Source organism: Triticum dicoccoides, chromosome 7A, assembly GCF_002162155.2.
Source record: "Triticum dicoccoides isolate Atlit2015 ecotype Zavitan chromosome 7A, WEW_v2.0, whole genome shotgun sequence".
NCBI lineage: Eukaryota > Viridiplantae > Streptophyta > Magnoliopsida > Poales > Poaceae > Triticum > Triticum dicoccoides.
Window position 1 is genome coordinate 585,122,330 of NC_041392.1, and position 9,161 is coordinate 585,131,490.

The 9,161-nt window shown below is 44.9% G+C and overlaps 1 pseudogene; it reads left to right on the plus strand.

Annotated features, from left to right (window-relative positions):
• The first annotated feature begins 6,189 nt into the window (after positions 1–6,189).
• The window catches only part of LOC119333658, a 6,085-nt pseudogene continuing 3,113 nt past the window's right edge, over positions 6,190–9,161 (plus strand).

Genomic DNA, 9,161 nt, shown 5'->3' on the forward strand with positions numbered 1-9,161 from the left:
TGGCCCATTTGGAATGAGCTACGAATAGGTCCTAATTCAGACAATCCTTCGTTGTCCCTTCAGAGGAGATGAGCGGGATGACGAATGAGTTCTTTAAACATCTCTATACTGCTGAAGGCACTGAAAGAATGGAGGATGTTTTTGTCGACAGTTCCTCGGAAAGTATCTTAGGCAATGAATGAGCAATTAACTGCACCCTTTACTGGTTCTGAAGTGTGACCTTTTTAAGATGTATCCTGAAAGGCCCCTGGCCCAGACGGCTATCCAGCCCACTTTTTTTCAACGAAGGTGGGATTTCTATGGCGATGAGGTTAGTGACTTCAGTTACCTTCTCGGTTCTTTTCAATGGGGAGCGTCTTGAGGAATTCAAACCTTCTCAGGTACTACGCCAGGGAGATCCAATCTCTCCGTACTTATTCTTGTTAGTAGCAGTTTAGGTATTCGAAATAGCGAAATACATAAATTATCTATCTCAAGTACGTCTCTTACTTATCTTGAGCCATCAGTCAGATTGAATGCAGCGCCCTACCGGCAGCTCCTGACCTCTATTCCTATGGGGGAAAGAAGGTGTGGCTTTGGACCCCAAACTCTTCCACGACGCCCTTCTTCTTATAGCATGGGTAGGTGATCAATATAGAAAAAAATCACACCCATTGGATCCATCCTGATATGATTGGGTGATTTGCACGTTCCCTTAAGAACAAGCACACACACACACACTAAATCCTGAAAAGAAAGATAAATGCTCATCTTCACACTGATAGCAGCAGGCTCACTACGTATGTTGTCCAACCCACCTCATAAGCCATCTTTCCTCGGATAGCCAAGCGAAAGAGGAGGTCTCAAGCGTGCAAAAACACATGTATGAGCAGGAAAAGATGTGCAATCAAGCTCAGAGACTGCAGATAACGGATCTCTCAGGCACCGGTTTCCTTCAGTTCAGGAAGGGAAGCGAGCTTCCAAAGGTCCCAGGATAAAAAAGGTAATTAATATGTCTCCAACCGAAGTGATAGATAAAGGCTTTACCCATTGGCAAGGAATGCTTGGAGGAGTGAAACAACGATTCCGCCTAGCGTAGGACACGTATATTTGATCCAATCTAGCAAGCGTAGCCAGCCCCACCCACGGGTGGAATTGTACAGCTCCCTATCTCGTTGAAAGCCCCTTTGCTTACGAAAGAGAAGAGTTGGATGCCGTGGTGGGAAAGCTCCCATTTCAACTTTAATTCTTGTAAGCTTCGGTAAAAATAGCTCACTTGCGGGATCTAATCTCATTCTATGGGAACAACTTTCATTTCTATCTTTTGGCTTAAAGTGGTGAACAAATCCTTTCTCTTCACTTTTTGTGCTCCGCATGGCTCCGGTCAAGATGTGACTCATCCTGTATATACATAATTAGGAGACCTCTCACGAACTTGTTAAAGAAAGGAGTACCATTTGTGTGGACAAGCCAAAGCAATCCTTTGATGTTCTCAAGCAAGCTTTAATTGAGGCCCCTGTGTTGGTTCTCCCTGATTTCAGTAAAAGATTTGTGCTAAAGACAGATGCCTGTGGGCATTGGAGCTGTGATAAGGGGTAGAAGTATTCGTGTGGGGTGGGTTTCGAAGGGAAGGTTGCACAATAGATCGGAGATCCTTTGAGGAAGACTGAAATGACTATACTTATAGAATGGTCCATATCGAACAGATACGATACTAGTTTACACAGAGAATATCGCCTAGCTCTAAAACGGCAGCACCTGAGTGCAACTTCGAGTAAGAAAGAACGACCTTATGCTACCTTTTTACCAGGGCATTGTTTTAACAACTTTAGCTGGCTGATCTACGAATGGAGGGATTCAAGCTTATTTTTGTTAACCGAGATGCAAACGACTAACAAACTGGATTCGAAGCCACCTGTCGTAATAGTACCTGCGGGTTCTTTCTGTGGAGCCTTCAAATGCAATAGCTAGCTGCCCAACGGCCAATGCCACAGGCAAATCTCCATTTTCCAACTTATACAACTCTTTGGGGTCCAAATATACTCGCCATTGCAACTTAATAAATAGGACCGGTGGGATCGCCTTCAACAGATATATCGGTTTCACTGCTTTCATACCCTTTGTTTTGGTCATGTGGATGACCCGCAGACTGTAGATAAGATGGATACCCATGTACTACCTTCAATGAAGAGAGTTTTACCAAGGACCCTTAGATAGATAGGGGGGACAGACATGAGGTATGCAACCTGCTGAATATTGTCACCGAATCGCTCACTGACAAATACTTGGGGCTCCCCTCCCTGGTAGGAGTGGATAGGAGCGACTGCTTCCAACACTTAATTGAGAGAGTTTGCACTCGGATTAATGGCTGCAAAGAGGAAGGGCTAATTGGCTCCGCCATGGAGACCGAAATACGAGCTTCTTTCATCACATCATTTTGCAACGGAGAAAAAAGAAGAACATAATAAAGTTTCTGAATGACTCAAACGGCAACATGATTGAAGGTAATGACCAGTTAGCATCTCTGATACAGGGTTACTTTGAGGGACTGTTCACCTCAGAAGTCCTAGCTCCCGACCCTAGGCTACTGGGGAAAGTTAGGTACAGTAATCTTCAGATATGACAATACCTCCCCCAAAGCATTGTCAAGTGTTGGAATTAGGGCACCAACCACGAATAGGAGCTGTATAGAACTCCAGAAAGAGACCTTTGATGAAGTCGACATCCTCCCAAGTGGCATTTGCTTGATCCAAACTAGACCACTTCCTTGGTTGCTGAAAAACCATGCAACGCAAGTAATTTTCCACACACTGATTCACACGTTCTGTCTGGCCATCTGATTGTGGGTGATAGGCAGAGCTAAATCTCAATTTCACTTGCAGTGCTTTGAAGAAGGCCTGCCACATGTTACTTGTGAATATCTAGTTTCTATCAGAGACTATTGACTTTGGCAATCCATTCCACTTAAAAACATTATCCATGAAAGCATGAGAGACTGATTGTACTGTATAAGGGTGAGCAAGGGGAATGAAATGAGAATATTTAGTGAACCCGTCCACCACCAATAATATGACTTCTTTGCCCAATGATTTGGGAAGACCCTCAAAGAAATCCAGGGAGATGTCAGTCCAAGCAGAAGTAGGTAATGGCAGTGACCAGACAATTCTTCAATGTTGTGAAGGCCTCAATTTGAGCGTCTGACCACTGGAATGAATCTTTTTTTAGACAGTCATGAAGTGGCCTAGAATTGATCCCATAATTCTTGACAAATCTTCTTTTTCTGCAGCCATACCAAGAAAACTCCTCAACTGAGTGATAGTCTTAGGTGCTGGCCATTCTTTGATGGCAACTATTTTATGGGGGTCTGTAGATAGACCCTATCCTTAGATAACATGCCCTAAATACTCCACTTGAGGGACAGGAAAACTGCATTTTCTAATCTTAGCATATAGTTTTTATGACCTTAGAATGTCCAGGACTAACTTTAGATGCTTGAGATGAGCTTGTTTGGTCTTGCTATATATCAGAATATCATCAAAGAATACCAAAAGGTATTTCCGGAGCAAAAACATGATTCATTAAAGATTGGAAGGTAGCAGGTGCATTAGTGAGTCCAAATGGCATCACTAAGTATTCATAATGACAAAAATATGTCCTAAAATTTATGAATGTCTTCTCTTCTCGTTCTTATCTGATGATAACCTGATCTCAAATCAAATTTGGAAAACACTTGTGCACCATGTAGCTCATCTAATAGATCCTCAATGACAGGAATATTGAATTGATTTTCTGCACTTAACCCGAAAGCAAGTTTGAAAACAAGACCTGCTCTGTGAAGTGATGGAAGTAGTGAAGGTTTAGGCTTCAGATATGTGAAGTTCAGGTTTTGGAGTAGAGGTCAGAGGCTAGTGCGGGTAGCCCTGTCGGAAACTAGAAAGAAGAGGCTGATGCACCTGCCCGGCGGTGGGTGGGTTCAGCTCGATCAACTGGGATAGGAGTTTTTCTCTATCTTGCTCCATGGTGTTCAAGCAGTGCATCCAGAAAGCTGTGATTCATGGGAGGGAGCAGCTTCAATAGCTTTGGCTATGAAAACTCTTGGTCTTGGAGCATCAGTGTCATCAGTTCACCCAAGATCAGCAGGACAAATAACTACTAGGTTTGTGCCAGAAAAGCATCTTGCGTGACGGGGAAAGAGTGGAAAAATAAAGAGATTCATCAGCTATGGAATCTGACAGGTATCGGTATTGAACAGAGGGGGCTGTTCACAAAGCATCCCATGGATGGTAATGGTGCTTCCCCAGCTGCTGTTCCTACACCTTTGGCTGGTGCCAAATCAGGTGACTTTGAAGTTGAAGCTTGCCCGCAGAATGATGTAACCATGCTGGTAGTACTATGATTGCCTTAGAGCGCATATGTCTCTGTCCGTAGGAACGTGATGCTTAGGTGCGAGGTGAAACACAAGCAGGAGATCGAGAAAAGAAATCATACGGATTGCAACCTATAGATGAAGAATCTGCTTCATCGTTCCCACCATCTATATCAGATGTTTACTAAGAATAGGAATTGAATAAGCTGCTGATTGACTGAGGAAGCATTTGAAAAGAAAGGAAGGGTGATGCTTGTTAAACAAAGCTGCGTGTGGGGCCGCCACGTATAGCTGTAGTTTCTGCTATAGCATCGGTTATTTCCGTTATTGCTGTAGTAGCATCGGTTATTGCTCAGGTTACGAATGACCCAATCTATCTATGGCAACCACCCCTACTTTTAGTAGATGGAGATGCGCACCTAGAAAAGACGGATGAAAGAGAACCCGCCCTTCTGACTTCTTCTCTTGTCTGTCCTTTATGCAAAGCGATCTATGGTCTCAACAAGCCCCGATAGCGTCGATTTTTGAAGTTCAACACAATGGTTATGTTATCCAGGCAGGGTTTGCTCAGAGTGATCATGATTCGGCCATGTTCGTATCAGTTTATCCTCGAGGACGTGCTATTCTGTTGTTGTATGTTGATGATATCAAACTGACTGGTGATTACTCCATTACCATATCGCTTATCAAGTGTCGCCTTCATCAATTATTTGCTATGAAGGCGCTGACGCGCCCCAAGCCTTTTCTTGGCTTGGAGGTCGCACATTCTCCTCGTGGATATTTGGTATCTCAGATCAAATAACGTCATGACTTGATCACTCGAGCTCAACTCAATGATGAGAAGACTGTTGACACTCCCTTGGAGCTTTACGTTAAACTCCGTCTGACTGATGGCTCACCATTATCTGATCCGACGCAGTACAGACAATAGGTCGGTAGTTTGGTTTATCTGACGATCTCTTGCCCAGATGGCTTTTCCTTAGAAAAGTCAGCCTTTCATGGCTGCCCCCCGGTCAGTTCACTTTGCAGCAGTTCATCGGATTCTTAGATATATTTGAGGTACCTTTTCTCGAGCCATCCTTTTTTCGGTCATCGTCTTCTTTAGTGTTGCGTGCAACTGCTGATGCCGATTGGGCCTTCAGATAGGTGCTCAACTACAGGCTTATCTATTTTATGGGGAGACGAGACACTATCTTGGATGAGATAAAAGCAATAGACAGTTGCTCCTTCCACTGCCGAAGCGGAGTACCGTGCCATGGCACACTACTAGATAGATTGTATGGCTCCGTTGGTGACTTTCTGATCGCGGGTTTCATTTGAAAAACCCCAACGCCATTCATCTTGCGTCAAATCCGGTCTTTCATGCAAGAGTTTCATTTTTGGCCGCTACTACGTTCGTCGAAAACTTCTTGATGGCACCATCATCTCATTACCTTATTTTTCCCTTCGACTTCGGCTATGACCAATGCCCCACCTAGCTGAATAGGCGTAACAAAGCTACCTGAAAAAGGCAAGGTGCACCTTAGATTGAAATCGACAAATTGCGTTTTGCCAGATGGATTCTTTAGAAAGATTCCCGGATAAAGTTCAATATAATATTTAGTTAGAATCTAAATAAAGGCGCATACGTGGGCGGGCAGGGGCCCCCAATACTTCTTCATTCAGGGGGGCTAGCCTCATGACTTCCCACTGGGCGAGGGGTGCACCTAACCCACCTACTCACTCATCAATTACGGTGTTCAGCTGACTTGCACAGAAAGACCCCTATTGTTTAGTAATTTGTCGCCCCATCTTTTGATTGACTGTTGTCAACTAATCTTTTCAATGTTCAATTCTACTCTATATTAGAACATTTCTATGAATGCTATTTCGATCTAAGTGGTCCTATTCTCTGTCCCGTGCTAGGAAGCATTACTCCTCTTTTCATTCCAAATTCTTCAATAAGACCGATACGATTGATTGGTCTGTGCGTTTCTCTTATTACTTTTTTGTATCCCCCTGTTCCTCGGATACAATTCGATCCTTCTATGGCCAAATCTCAATTTGTGGAAAGCCTTCGGTGGCTTCCTTATGAAACATCCATTTGTATATGGGTATAGACGGTCTTTCATTATTCTTCATGATATTGACCACATTTCTGATCCCTATTTGCATTTCAATGGGTTGGTCTGGTTTGAGAAGTTTTGGGAAAGAGTATATTACAACATTTCTAATTCGTGAATTTGTAATGATCGCCGTGTCCTGCATGCTGGATCCTCTACTATTCTATGTTCTTTCCGAAAGCATGGCAATCCCTATGTTGTGCGGAGTTGAGCATCTTCTATTCACTGGGATCAAGCTTTTCCTCTGCAGGGGCCTTGTGCAGTAAACCCCCTACAGGCGGTCCCCCGTCATCGTAAAGTAGTAAAGGTCCCCGCGAAGCTTTCGGGAAGAGGGGTAGTCTTGTGCGTAAGCATAGCATTTCTGGTTGAACCACCGAACCACACATCTTTGTTTGGTGGGAGGGTACTCCGAGTAGTGGGTACCTCGTAGGATCTCGACCCGCCTACTCAGGTCTTGTATGGATATGCAGGAAGGGGTGCTCCTAGGTGTGTGTAGGGGGTGTGTTTGTTCGCGAGAATGAATTCCTCGTCAAGTCAGGGGGGTGTGGACACACTTGCGCGAATTCGGGTAATGGCTACAAGGGATAAAAATAAAGGAAACTGTACCCGACCAGGGATGGACGTAAACTCGTAAGCTACCGAGGGTAGGGATAATCGTCCAGGTCTTATTTAAAAAAAATCCGCCCCGCCACTGCAGGCAGGTTAGTTCCTCTGTCGTTGCCAGAGATTTCTTGGCGAAGAGACCTTAGGATAAGTTGCTAAAACAAACGAAGGGCAGGATTGACCCATTCAGTAGAATTCCGAAGAAAGACTGTTGGCAGCAGGTGGAGACATTTCTTTGGCCCCATTCCAAATAAAGGCGGGTAGGGTAGAGATTGGCAGAGGGTTCGAGAATAGGGTAGGGTTTTTTACGGTCGGGTCCCCTACCACTAGTCCGGCTAGCCTTCTTTCGGGCAGGAAGCATGCCTAAACGATGGGCGGGCATCTCCCGCTACGCAAGCACCATTGTTCACCACCACCCGAGAAGCAAAAGATTCGAGAGTCAAGGCGGAAAAGACAAGAATAGTGGTCTAATGACAAGGGCCGACAACGGAAGCTCGGGACGGAGCCGTATGATGCGGAAGTCTCACGTACGGTTCCCTGAGAAGGGAGTGGCTACCCACTGGAGCTTCGACCAACTACCACCAGTCAACTCCGCTTTGGGGCCACCCCTGTCTCTACCATCATTATAGGGGTATGGGGTTCGAGACAAAGAAAGATCAAGGTAGCATATCAGTTTTTCCTATATACTTTACTTGGATCTGTTTTTACGCTATTAGCTATTCTGTTGATTCTTCTCCAAACAGGAACCACCGATTTACAAATTTTATTAACCACTGAATTTAGTGAACGACGCCAAATCCTTCTATGGATTACTTTTTTTGCCTCTTTTGCCGTCAAAGTGCCTATGGTACCAGTTCATATTTGGTTACCCGAAGGCCATGTAGAGGCACCTACAGCTGGATCCGTCATCTTGGCTGGAATTCTTTTAAAATTGGGAACCTACGGGGTTTTAAGATTTTCAATACCCATGTTTCCCGAAGCGACACTTTGTTTCACTCCTTTCATTTATACTCTAAGCGCGATTGCTATAATATATACTTCCTTGACCACTTTAAGACAGATCGATCTTAATAAGATCATTGCCTACTCCTCAGTAGCCCATATGAATTTGGTGACTATTGGTATGTTTAGTCGGGCGGCGGCCGTTAGGTCACCTATTTTGAGTTATGGACACACAAGCAAGGCCAAAACATGTGTGACGGGCGTGCGACCCATCAACCTACTAGAAATAGGGAAGAAAACTTAGCATGTCGCAACAAAAGCGTCGATTCGAGGCATCAGCAAAACACCGCCGTCTGTTCCTAAAACAAAACCCCTTAGCGCCCCGGGACGGGAGTGGGGGACGGCCCTACGCAGACAGCACCAGCACCGGCTTTATGAATTCGCGGCGAAGCAAGCGCTTCTAGCTATTTCGCTTGCTTCTTTCTTATTGTGGCGGCTATTATGGCGTGGCTGAAATGAACGAAAAGAGAGATGATTCAAATCAATTGATAGATGGCCTGATCTATTCTGATAGATCGAAAGTTTTTCTATCAATAATAGGGGTTGACCTCTTTCTATTTATTGATGATACAAGATATCTATCTATTCTGGATCCATCAGAAAGAAATCGATATGTATCTGATTTTTTCTACATCATATGTAGAGCGCCCAAGAGTTTGGCCAGCTTAGTTCTATTATCCATCGGTCCAATGCACCGGCTCATCTCATGGAGGGAAAAAGCAAATGTAGTTATTTGTCTTGTTGTTGTTCGCCGCCTCGACACATTTCCCGGCATCGTCCCACACAGAAAGGAAGAGCGTGGAGCCCCGGCCCGACCTGTAAGTCCGCTAACGTAAAGCGAGGAGTTGAGCCAGAACTGGCGAACCGAAGTCACTTTCGTAACCATACTTCCTATAGCTAACATGTGCCCAGTCCAGCGGGAACTCGAAGCGCAAACGAACGTGAGCTGCTATACCGAATCCCCCGCTGGCCATCGGGGACCTAGTGGTAAGGCCATGATCCACAGGGGAAGGGATCACTCATTCTTCTATTGGGGACAGGTGCACGAACGACAACTCCAAACGTCAGACATCCGCCGCCTATACCTATCGTAGGGCGAAACGAATGGG